An 8,694-nucleotide genomic window follows, 5' to 3' on the forward strand; every position below is an offset into this window, starting at 1 on the left:
ATTTGACCGTAGGTTACTGAGCATTACAATGTTTATAGTTTTATAAGCTTTTATATCGGTATGTGTTGGCATTAAATTTATAATCTTTCCTAGAAAAAAGTAGGTGATCTTTTACCCTTTCCTTCTTGTTTTCTTGCATATAGTGCAGTTCTAGATTCAACCAGATGTCTGTTTGTATGACCCTCCACTGGGGTTAAAAGAAAAAAAAACAGAAAACCGGTTTTGGGCTTTACTTATAAAAACAATCTTACGTAATCGATTTAAACTGCTTTTACATGGTTTCCTTCGTAGTTCCAATGAGGAAGTGTGCAGTGTAATGCGTATTTACACAGTATAACCAATTTGGGTTTAGCTAAAACTAGTTTTGAACAGCTGCGAGTATTAACCTGATATTAAGTTTTTGTGACAGATTCATAGCGATGGAGATTTTACTTCTGTCTAGTTGCGTCTCGATAAGAAATGTATAAGCTGATATAAGTTGAATGGCTGATTAATGTGGTATGGTCAATTTGTACTGATGCCGATTAAAAGTAAAAGATATCATTTTCTCCAACACTTCACTGTAGCAATGTTATTTAGAAACATCATATTTTTCTGTTTAAATTACATACTTTACAACTCTTCATGATGATTAGTATGTCAATATTTAATTTTTATGTAATAGGTAATGCTGGTCTTGGTAATCTAAAGTATGATATACCTCCTAAAGCGTCTTAGTGTGTTATACTGTGGCCTATCGAATTTTATTTGTTTTATATCATAACAGAAAGCCTTTGGCAATACTCTCTCTCTCTCTCTCTCTCTCTCTCTCTCTCTCTCTCTCTCTCTCTCTCTCTCTCTCTCTCTCTCTCTCTCTCTGTAGGACCCCTTTTATTCTTTAATGAATCATAATGGTTTTGTATACTGAGCATGGTATCTCAAAAATCATAACTTTGAATCTAACTGTTGACTATAGAAAGAGTTTACCTGAATAGTGTACCAGTTGCAGTGTCTAGAAAACTATTACTCGTCGAAGTTTTTTTTTTATATGGTACTTACTAGTATATGCAATATATTCATAATTCAAATATTTTCAACAGTTATGGTCGATGTGAAAGTCATGTTTGAGGAATTTACCAAGATAAAAAAGAACCTGTCCATTGTTTTATATCATACGTAAAATCTTCATTATTTATCATTTGTTTCTTATATATTTTCAGCTGTGACTGAAAATAACACATTAAACCATCAGTAAAATTTTTTTTTAGTTTTTCATAGGCCATTTCAACTTATACCATATGATCCCGGGGCCGAGAAGCAAATCTTGTTCAAATTATTGATGCTTAGAGAATAAGTTTGAATGTGTGCGTTTTTAATTGATTAAAACAAAGAAATAATGCTCTTACAAAATGCAAGAGTACTTTCTTTCAAGCACTGAATACGAGAGAGAGAGAGAGAGAGAGAGAGAGAGAGAGAGAGAGAGAGAGAGAGAGAGAGAGAGAGAGAGAGAGAAGAGAATAATCATGAAAACAGACGCATTGCTGACTCTTATCTGTTTATATTGGGGTTAACATAATGTTTGTACCCAGTGAGGAATAGGAAAAGTGCCGCATTCTGTTGCTTTCAGTGATGAAGTCGGTAATGTTTTACGTATACATTAACCCTGGAACAGAAACGTGGTGTGGTGGCCACCCCACATCAAAACAAAATTTTGTAACTCTGTTGTCTGCACTGGCAGTAACCTTCATGTAGGCTCAATCTGAGGGTTGCTGTAAGAGATAGTGCATGTGTTAAAAACGGTTTATTTTTTCTGTGATCCTGATTTTAGGCTCAGCACACCGCACGATTGTGTTCTTATTTTATGTACCATGGGGTTACAGACACCCCCATTTATATGTAATGGGGTGAGGTGGTGGGATACACCCAACCACAATTATGTGCTGCTGGGTGGAAGAACCCAATTTTATGTTCTTGGGTAAGGTACTAGGGTGCAACCAACCCCATTTATGAGTTGTAGTTAATTACTCTTACTAATTTCCTTTTCAGATATGGAAATATATGTTTAACACTTACTAAAATGTTTAGAAATAGTGGAACTCTGTTTTGATGGGACTGATCTGATACACCATTAGAATAATGTTGAATCAGTCCCATATACATTGGTCCCGACTTTTCATGGATAAGCTTTTCGTGGATTAGCTTTTCGTGAATTCACTTTGTGCTGAATTTTTCTGACGAGCCAAGGGTCCCGAATTTCTCGGTGATCCTCGAAATATGCCAACTTTTGCCGAAAATTAAAATTTTTGAAATTCACTATTTCAACAATAAAATAATAATGTTCTATCCCAACCAACTAAAATCCCATAAAACTTTAATAAAAAGTAGATTAAAACACATTGTTAAAAATATCACAAATAGAGAAAGTATGGTTGAAAAATAGCATAATGGTAAATATCCTAGGCTTATATTTATATAACTAGGAGTGTTCATAGGAGTGCGTAAAAAGTTTGCAACGCTGTGTGGAGGGTTTATAAAGACTTGAAATGGCCGTAAATAGCGGAAAACATTGGTTTTAGAATGGTGGGACTTTATTTAACAATTGGTTCACTCGTGCAATGCATGAGGAATCTGCTTCTGTATATTAAAGGTAGTAAGTAATTGCCACTTTGGATCAACTTATTTTTTTTTTAAATCCAAGCTTTGACCTTTTCATGGACCCTTGAGATCCAGGTGCTTGACTGTAGCTTTCATAACTTAAAAAAGAAAAAAAAAATCATGTGGCAGGTTTTTATTGTCCAGGTTTTGAACTAGTATATCTTGCTGTTCTTGAGACTACTTTATTACATGGAAATTGGAACAAGTTCTTTTCCCCTTTTTTTGCAGAGTTGACATCCCGAAAAACTGGGAATTTTTAGTCATTTACATCTGCGGTTGGCACCAGGCTAGAAAAATTCATGTGTTAAAATGAGTGGTTTATCTCTTGATTCTGTAGCTTCCTCAGAAGATTATTATAATTAAGAAGGGAAATATTATGATAAAAAAATGCTTAACAAATAGTCGTTTTCATTTTAACTTTCTTGCAAATAATTGACGCTTGTTGAATTTTATGTCATTTAGAGGTTGAAATGGATTTCCTTATTAGGCCCGTCTCTGTACCTCGGTGTGTAAGACAACCATGCTGCTGTAAATGGTTTTATCATTTCTTACATGAAAGCAGCGATTCACGAGCAGTCTAATGTTACTTCATAAAGGCCAAAGAAGTATGAACAATTCTGGGACTTTAAATAGTTACTTTTCAGGCTGGACATATGGTTAATGATATTGGCAACGCTTCACAACATATGCTGAATATTATGGTAACCTACTTTACCGGGTATAATTATCAAACAAGAGCGGCGTAGTTATAACAATGCGTAGTTGATGTCAATTGTGTGTATAAAACAATGAAATCTTTTGAAGAATAGTTGTAATAAAGCATCGCCTATTATGTATTGAATATAGGAATTCTTTGTATAAGATATTTGGAAATGGTATGTGTATTAGGTCTCTCGATTGCTATTACAAACTAAGTTAATTAGCAATGAACCAGTGGTTTCGGTGACTATAGTAATTTACATTGCGCCATGGATCTTATGTTGAATTCCAGAACTTTGTCATATTTTTTTTGACATTTACTATGGTCAGCGTTTATGCTATATGTTCTTTATTAAGTAATTATGAGAATTTGTTTATTGTGACGAAATTTAAGTGCAAGTGTTCTTTACAGTTTTGCTGTTGCAATACTTATAATTACTGTTTGGTATCATATTTCTTAGGGAATATCTATATTTATGTACTTGAGTGATGTACGGGTTCGAATAGTTACGCTTCTAAGTGAAATGGGAAAGTGTTTGTTGAAATTAAAGGTGGCCAGATCTAACGAATAAGGTAGGACTAAATAATATTTTACACTTTTAACAAGAGTTATTTTTTATTCACCATATCTAAAGGTTAAGGGTATTGACTCTTATCATCTTTCAACCTTATTAGTCCTACTGTATTGGAGGGTTGGTTGCTCGAGTGAAACTTTTTTCATCTATTTCTTTTCCTCCTATCTTCTTCCCCCAGCCCTGCACATCCATCCATCAGATCCCCTGACGTCCCACACTCCCCCCTATCACTGACCGGTTCTTATCTTTCATGATTGGTTCTAACTCCTCTCATCTTATTATATGGACATTTTATATCGGAGGAGCTTCCCTAGCCTTCTCATTTACTTTGCATATACCACACATTCTTCTTATGTCGACTGTACCTCCTTTACAGTAGTGTTATTCCAGCAATCCATCCCTCCATCCACATCTTTAGAAATAGTAAAGTAATTGTTAACTGCTTTCTGGATGCAACCTGTTTGTTTCCCGAAAGTATTTACACTATGTATGTATGTATATTTTTTTTTCCCCAAAAGCCTTCACGTCGTCATCTATGGATATATCTTCTGTATATACCATAAGAAATATACTTAGTTTTGCCTAGTTTTAGATTCTAAAACCTCTTTATCCACCGTTAAGATTGGAGTGACTTTCAAGTATGCTTTCTTATATTTTGTAAATTTTTAGTAAATGCATAAGGAGAAAGAAGCATTTGTCTGAAAATAACGTTAGTGGAATATTTTTTATTACTGGTCCACCTATCAGAGTATCTGCTGCTATTCTGAGTATAATATAAAACACTATTACAAACAACTAAGCTGTTGCATTTTTAGGTTATTATGATTAATTAGTCTTCAGATTAAGCGACGTGAAGAGGATAATTGCTTGAATATTATTAAGGCTCAAATTGATATTTATTTTGTCACTTTTCATATTTCCTTAAAATATTGAGTATTATTTACGCCCTATTTACAGGTGTTAATCTTCTTTTGGTTTTCATTGGTTGCATTCTGAATTTAAAATTATTAATAAAAGTTAAATAGGATTACAATTGATAACTCTACAAATTGATATATTACTTTAACTTGATTTATTCTAGAGTTGCCTTCAGAAAAATACTACACCAACTTGGATTTCATTTCCTTAACTGGAACTAATTATTTCACGATAAAAGAAAAAGAATAACCCTTTTTAATTTTCCGGTGGTTTTCAACTAAAAAAACAACTCTAACTTTCCCAATTCTAGAAGTGTGCCATTCAGTTTTTCTTTGCTCGTGATGTAACGCTTTATTTATTTATTTTTTTTTTTTTTTTCAGATTCCATCTTATGGTAAGTAGACGAGAGATCTTACGGCTGTTGAAAAGCGTTGGTATCCGGTTCTAGTCAGTGAAATCTAAAGTCTAGCTGATGGTCTGACCTCACACTACCGACGCGTGGGTCTACAAAACACTAGATTTCCATGACCCACTTGGCTCTAGAGCCTAAGCCTATATTGTTGTTTCCTATAGGTACTAGTTGTGTGTGCGTGTGTGTGTGTGTGTGTACGCGCGCGCAAGGGATTTTATGGTAGATCTGTGTGTGTTATTTGTAATTAGGGTTTAGTTTCGGCATTATTTATCAGTGAACCCTTCGCAAGTTTGTACAGTATATCGTCTAGAATTTGCAACAACATTCAGGTATTATGTAAAACCTGAACAAGTTTGATTTTTTGTAATGTCAATTTATTGATATTTTTTTTTTCGGGGAGCTTTTTTAATAAGTGTGTTTGTATTATGCTGCAACATAAGGGTTATATCAAAATGATTTTTCTCTTATATCACTTCCGGAAATATTTACGATTCAAACATTCACTGAGGGTAAATACAGTGATTAGTATGAATCGAATGAATCTGAGAGGGACTGTATTCAGTAAATCTCTCACCAGTTTGGATAGCAGTAAGATTCTGCAGTTTTTTGTAAGAAAGCTCTCATGATGAATTTTGTTTATAAGTTGATATTTAAGAAAATAAGTTCAAGAATAGAGTGAATATTCACCCGTTCAAATACAAAAATTTACCCACATAGGTCAATGACCTTATCAGGAATTGAACAATTGTCTCAAACCAGTAGATGAACCAGGTGTTTCACTCTGATCAATTTTCACCCTTATTGAGATCGGAGGCTTTGTATCCACTATTTCGAATAGGTCTATACACACTAAAATTTCGCAACATTTAATAAATCATATGAAAACCTAATTCTCATCAACGTACGATTATACATGCTTTAAGATGAAAATCTGGCTATACGGGTAAATTAATGAAATATTTTATACCTGCTGATTATGATTGCCAGTCTCAATGAAAATCTAGATATTGCTAGAATTTTCTGACTAAATCACTTCCGTCGAACATTCCCCCCCCCCCCCAAACCTGAATTTACAATCCACGTGGTGCAACGCATTTACATAATTCTGACGCCGAGGCCACAGGGTATGGTTTGTTAGCAAACTCAATTATGAATATTTTTATGATTTATCCTCCTTTTGAGTATCAACACCTGGTTACAACTAGATTTGGCCCGTTAATCAGAATGATTGGCATTTTTGGATGACCTTAAAGATTAGATAGGTATTACGACTTATCTGAGGTGACTTGAGATTTTACGTTGTTTGATTTCTGTATACCTACGCACATAGGCACACACTAATATATATAGGAACTATTTTTACATAATATATATATATATATATATATATATATATATATATATGTGTGTGTGTGTGTGTGCATACATGCATACAGTTTACGGGCCCTGTTTATGAAGAATTCAGTTATATGTTGTTATTCGAAAAAATATTACCCTTGATTGACTATGTGGTTGCAACACCTTAGTGGAATACGCAATTTTGGCATGAGTGTATAGTTCTTGGTGTTAATGTGGCAGCAATGAATAAGATTTATCATTTATTGATGCGTGATATAATGTATAAGGACAAGATGCGGTCTAACGTTTTGCTCCTGAATCCTAATCAGCGTATGTTTTGCAAAGGTTTGATCCCAGTTAAGAGTTTATCACCCAGTTTATACTAATTTCGTGTAGTTTTTGTAACGAAATATTTGACTTTGATATCTGGTATAACTATTTTGGATTCGAGTATGATTTCTCACTTGCACAGATGTTCGATTTACCAATTCCAAATAAGTTGTGAGTTCTGTTTTATACCAGTTTAAAGTCTCTCTCTCTCTCTCTCTCTCTCTCTCTCTCTCTAATGTGGGAACCCACACTGGTTTACACATTCCACGTCTAATTGAATGATAAAACTGAAAAGTGTGATATCATTTCTGTTGGTGAAACAAAGTCGCATATCAATGTAATTAAAAAAAAAAGATAGATTATGTTTTGTAGTACCTCCTTGGGTGTTAACAATCTTGCCTTTAAAGCATAAACTTTAAAGATAAGACAAAGAAAGGTGACGATGTACATGCCTACAGTATATAAGCCTAAGATCACTTTGGATTTTCACGACTTTGCCTAGGCCTAGGTGTACCTAATAACATCATGGCTTAACCACGACATTTTTTATGATCCACTTGTACTCACAACCATGAAACAACGTAGGGAATACCGCACTACAGATTGTCACAAAGCAAAGGCTCAGCGTTGTCTTATTTTTTACATGAAAATCTTCTGGTGCCAACAAACATTTTGTTATTGTTTTTGTTCCTTCCCTTGGACGATAAAATTATCTATATGCCTTGGGTTAACGGAACGGGTAAAATCCGGTCTAGTCGTCTGCGTTGCATACCTTACATTTTGTTCTTATCTGTTAGTGGTGAATAGACTGGGCTATTGATCTCTTATGTTTTTTAGCTGTTGTTACCACCATAGTTAATAGTTTTATCATCTAAGGCTATTTTCTGTTACCTGTATGTGTGCATCCTTTCTCCGTTTTAAGCACCTAACAGGAATTTGTTGCATAAAATTTTATTGATGACGGTCTCTTGAGTTTGCTTGTAATTTGGCTTCATTAATAATAAAAATTAAAGGATAATGAATATCAATAATATTATTATCGTTTTTATTTATTTATTTGTGACAAAATCAAGAGATATCGCTAATTATTGTCACATTAATATGTGTGTATGTGTGTTTATATATGTACATTATTTTTATAATTGACTTCTTTAGTGTAATTACATATGTAGACAAACATTAGTCATTCCTGGTGCAAAAAAATAGGATACATAATTTTTCCCTTTAATATCCTAATAACAAATACTTATTTGTGCCTTGAATTTTACTTTAACAACCTAATACAATTTAGAATATTCCGTACTTTGGCTTAGTTACTTTTTGTATCGCGATTTCATGAAAACAATTTTAATAACTTTCATAATTGCTTTTACTTGTTCCCACTATACAGCCTTCTAACTTTATTTCACTAGCCCCATAAATAGTTGATGATCTGGAATATAGCCTTGATTTGTCTTTGTGTTCATTCAAGTATTGTATTGGTGTCCGTGTACTGTTCGTGAATTTTACCAGCTCATAAGGCATAACTGTTCTTAAATTCTAAATGTTGAGTAAGGAGTCATATCAAGATTGCATTTCGTCAGTTTCTTTTAGAGTTTTGTGGCCGAATTAACCCTTATGCTTGAACAATTTTCTAATTTGGTGAAGTTTGGGTTTCTCAGTCCAATATGTAGTCTGAAAATCACTTTACAAATTCGTGTAGTTCAGTACTCCCCAATTCCTTAAAGGGATGGTTTTGGCTTCTAACTCAGTCATTTTATCTTAATAATCAAGAGAAAGCAAATTTAT

At 33.7% G+C, this 8,694-nt stretch overlaps 1 long non-coding RNA gene across 1 annotated transcript in view; it reads left to right on the forward strand.

Annotated features, from left to right (window-relative positions):
• Positions 1-5,788, forward strand: part of LOC137644412 (uncharacterized) — a 296,106-nt gene extending 290,318 nt beyond the window's left edge. Inside the window, exon 3 of the long non-coding RNA XR_011045155.1 lies at positions 5,208-5,788. This is a non-coding gene — a long non-coding RNA (uncharacterized lncRNA). The remainder of the gene's footprint in view (positions 1-5,207) is intronic.
• Positions 5,789-8,694: the final 2,906 nt, after the last annotated feature.

Source organism: Palaemon carinicauda, chromosome 1 (assembly GCF_036898095.1).
Source record: "Palaemon carinicauda isolate YSFRI2023 chromosome 1, ASM3689809v2, whole genome shotgun sequence".
NCBI classification, from domain to species: domain Eukaryota; kingdom Metazoa; phylum Arthropoda; class Malacostraca; order Decapoda; family Palaemonidae; genus Palaemon; species Palaemon carinicauda.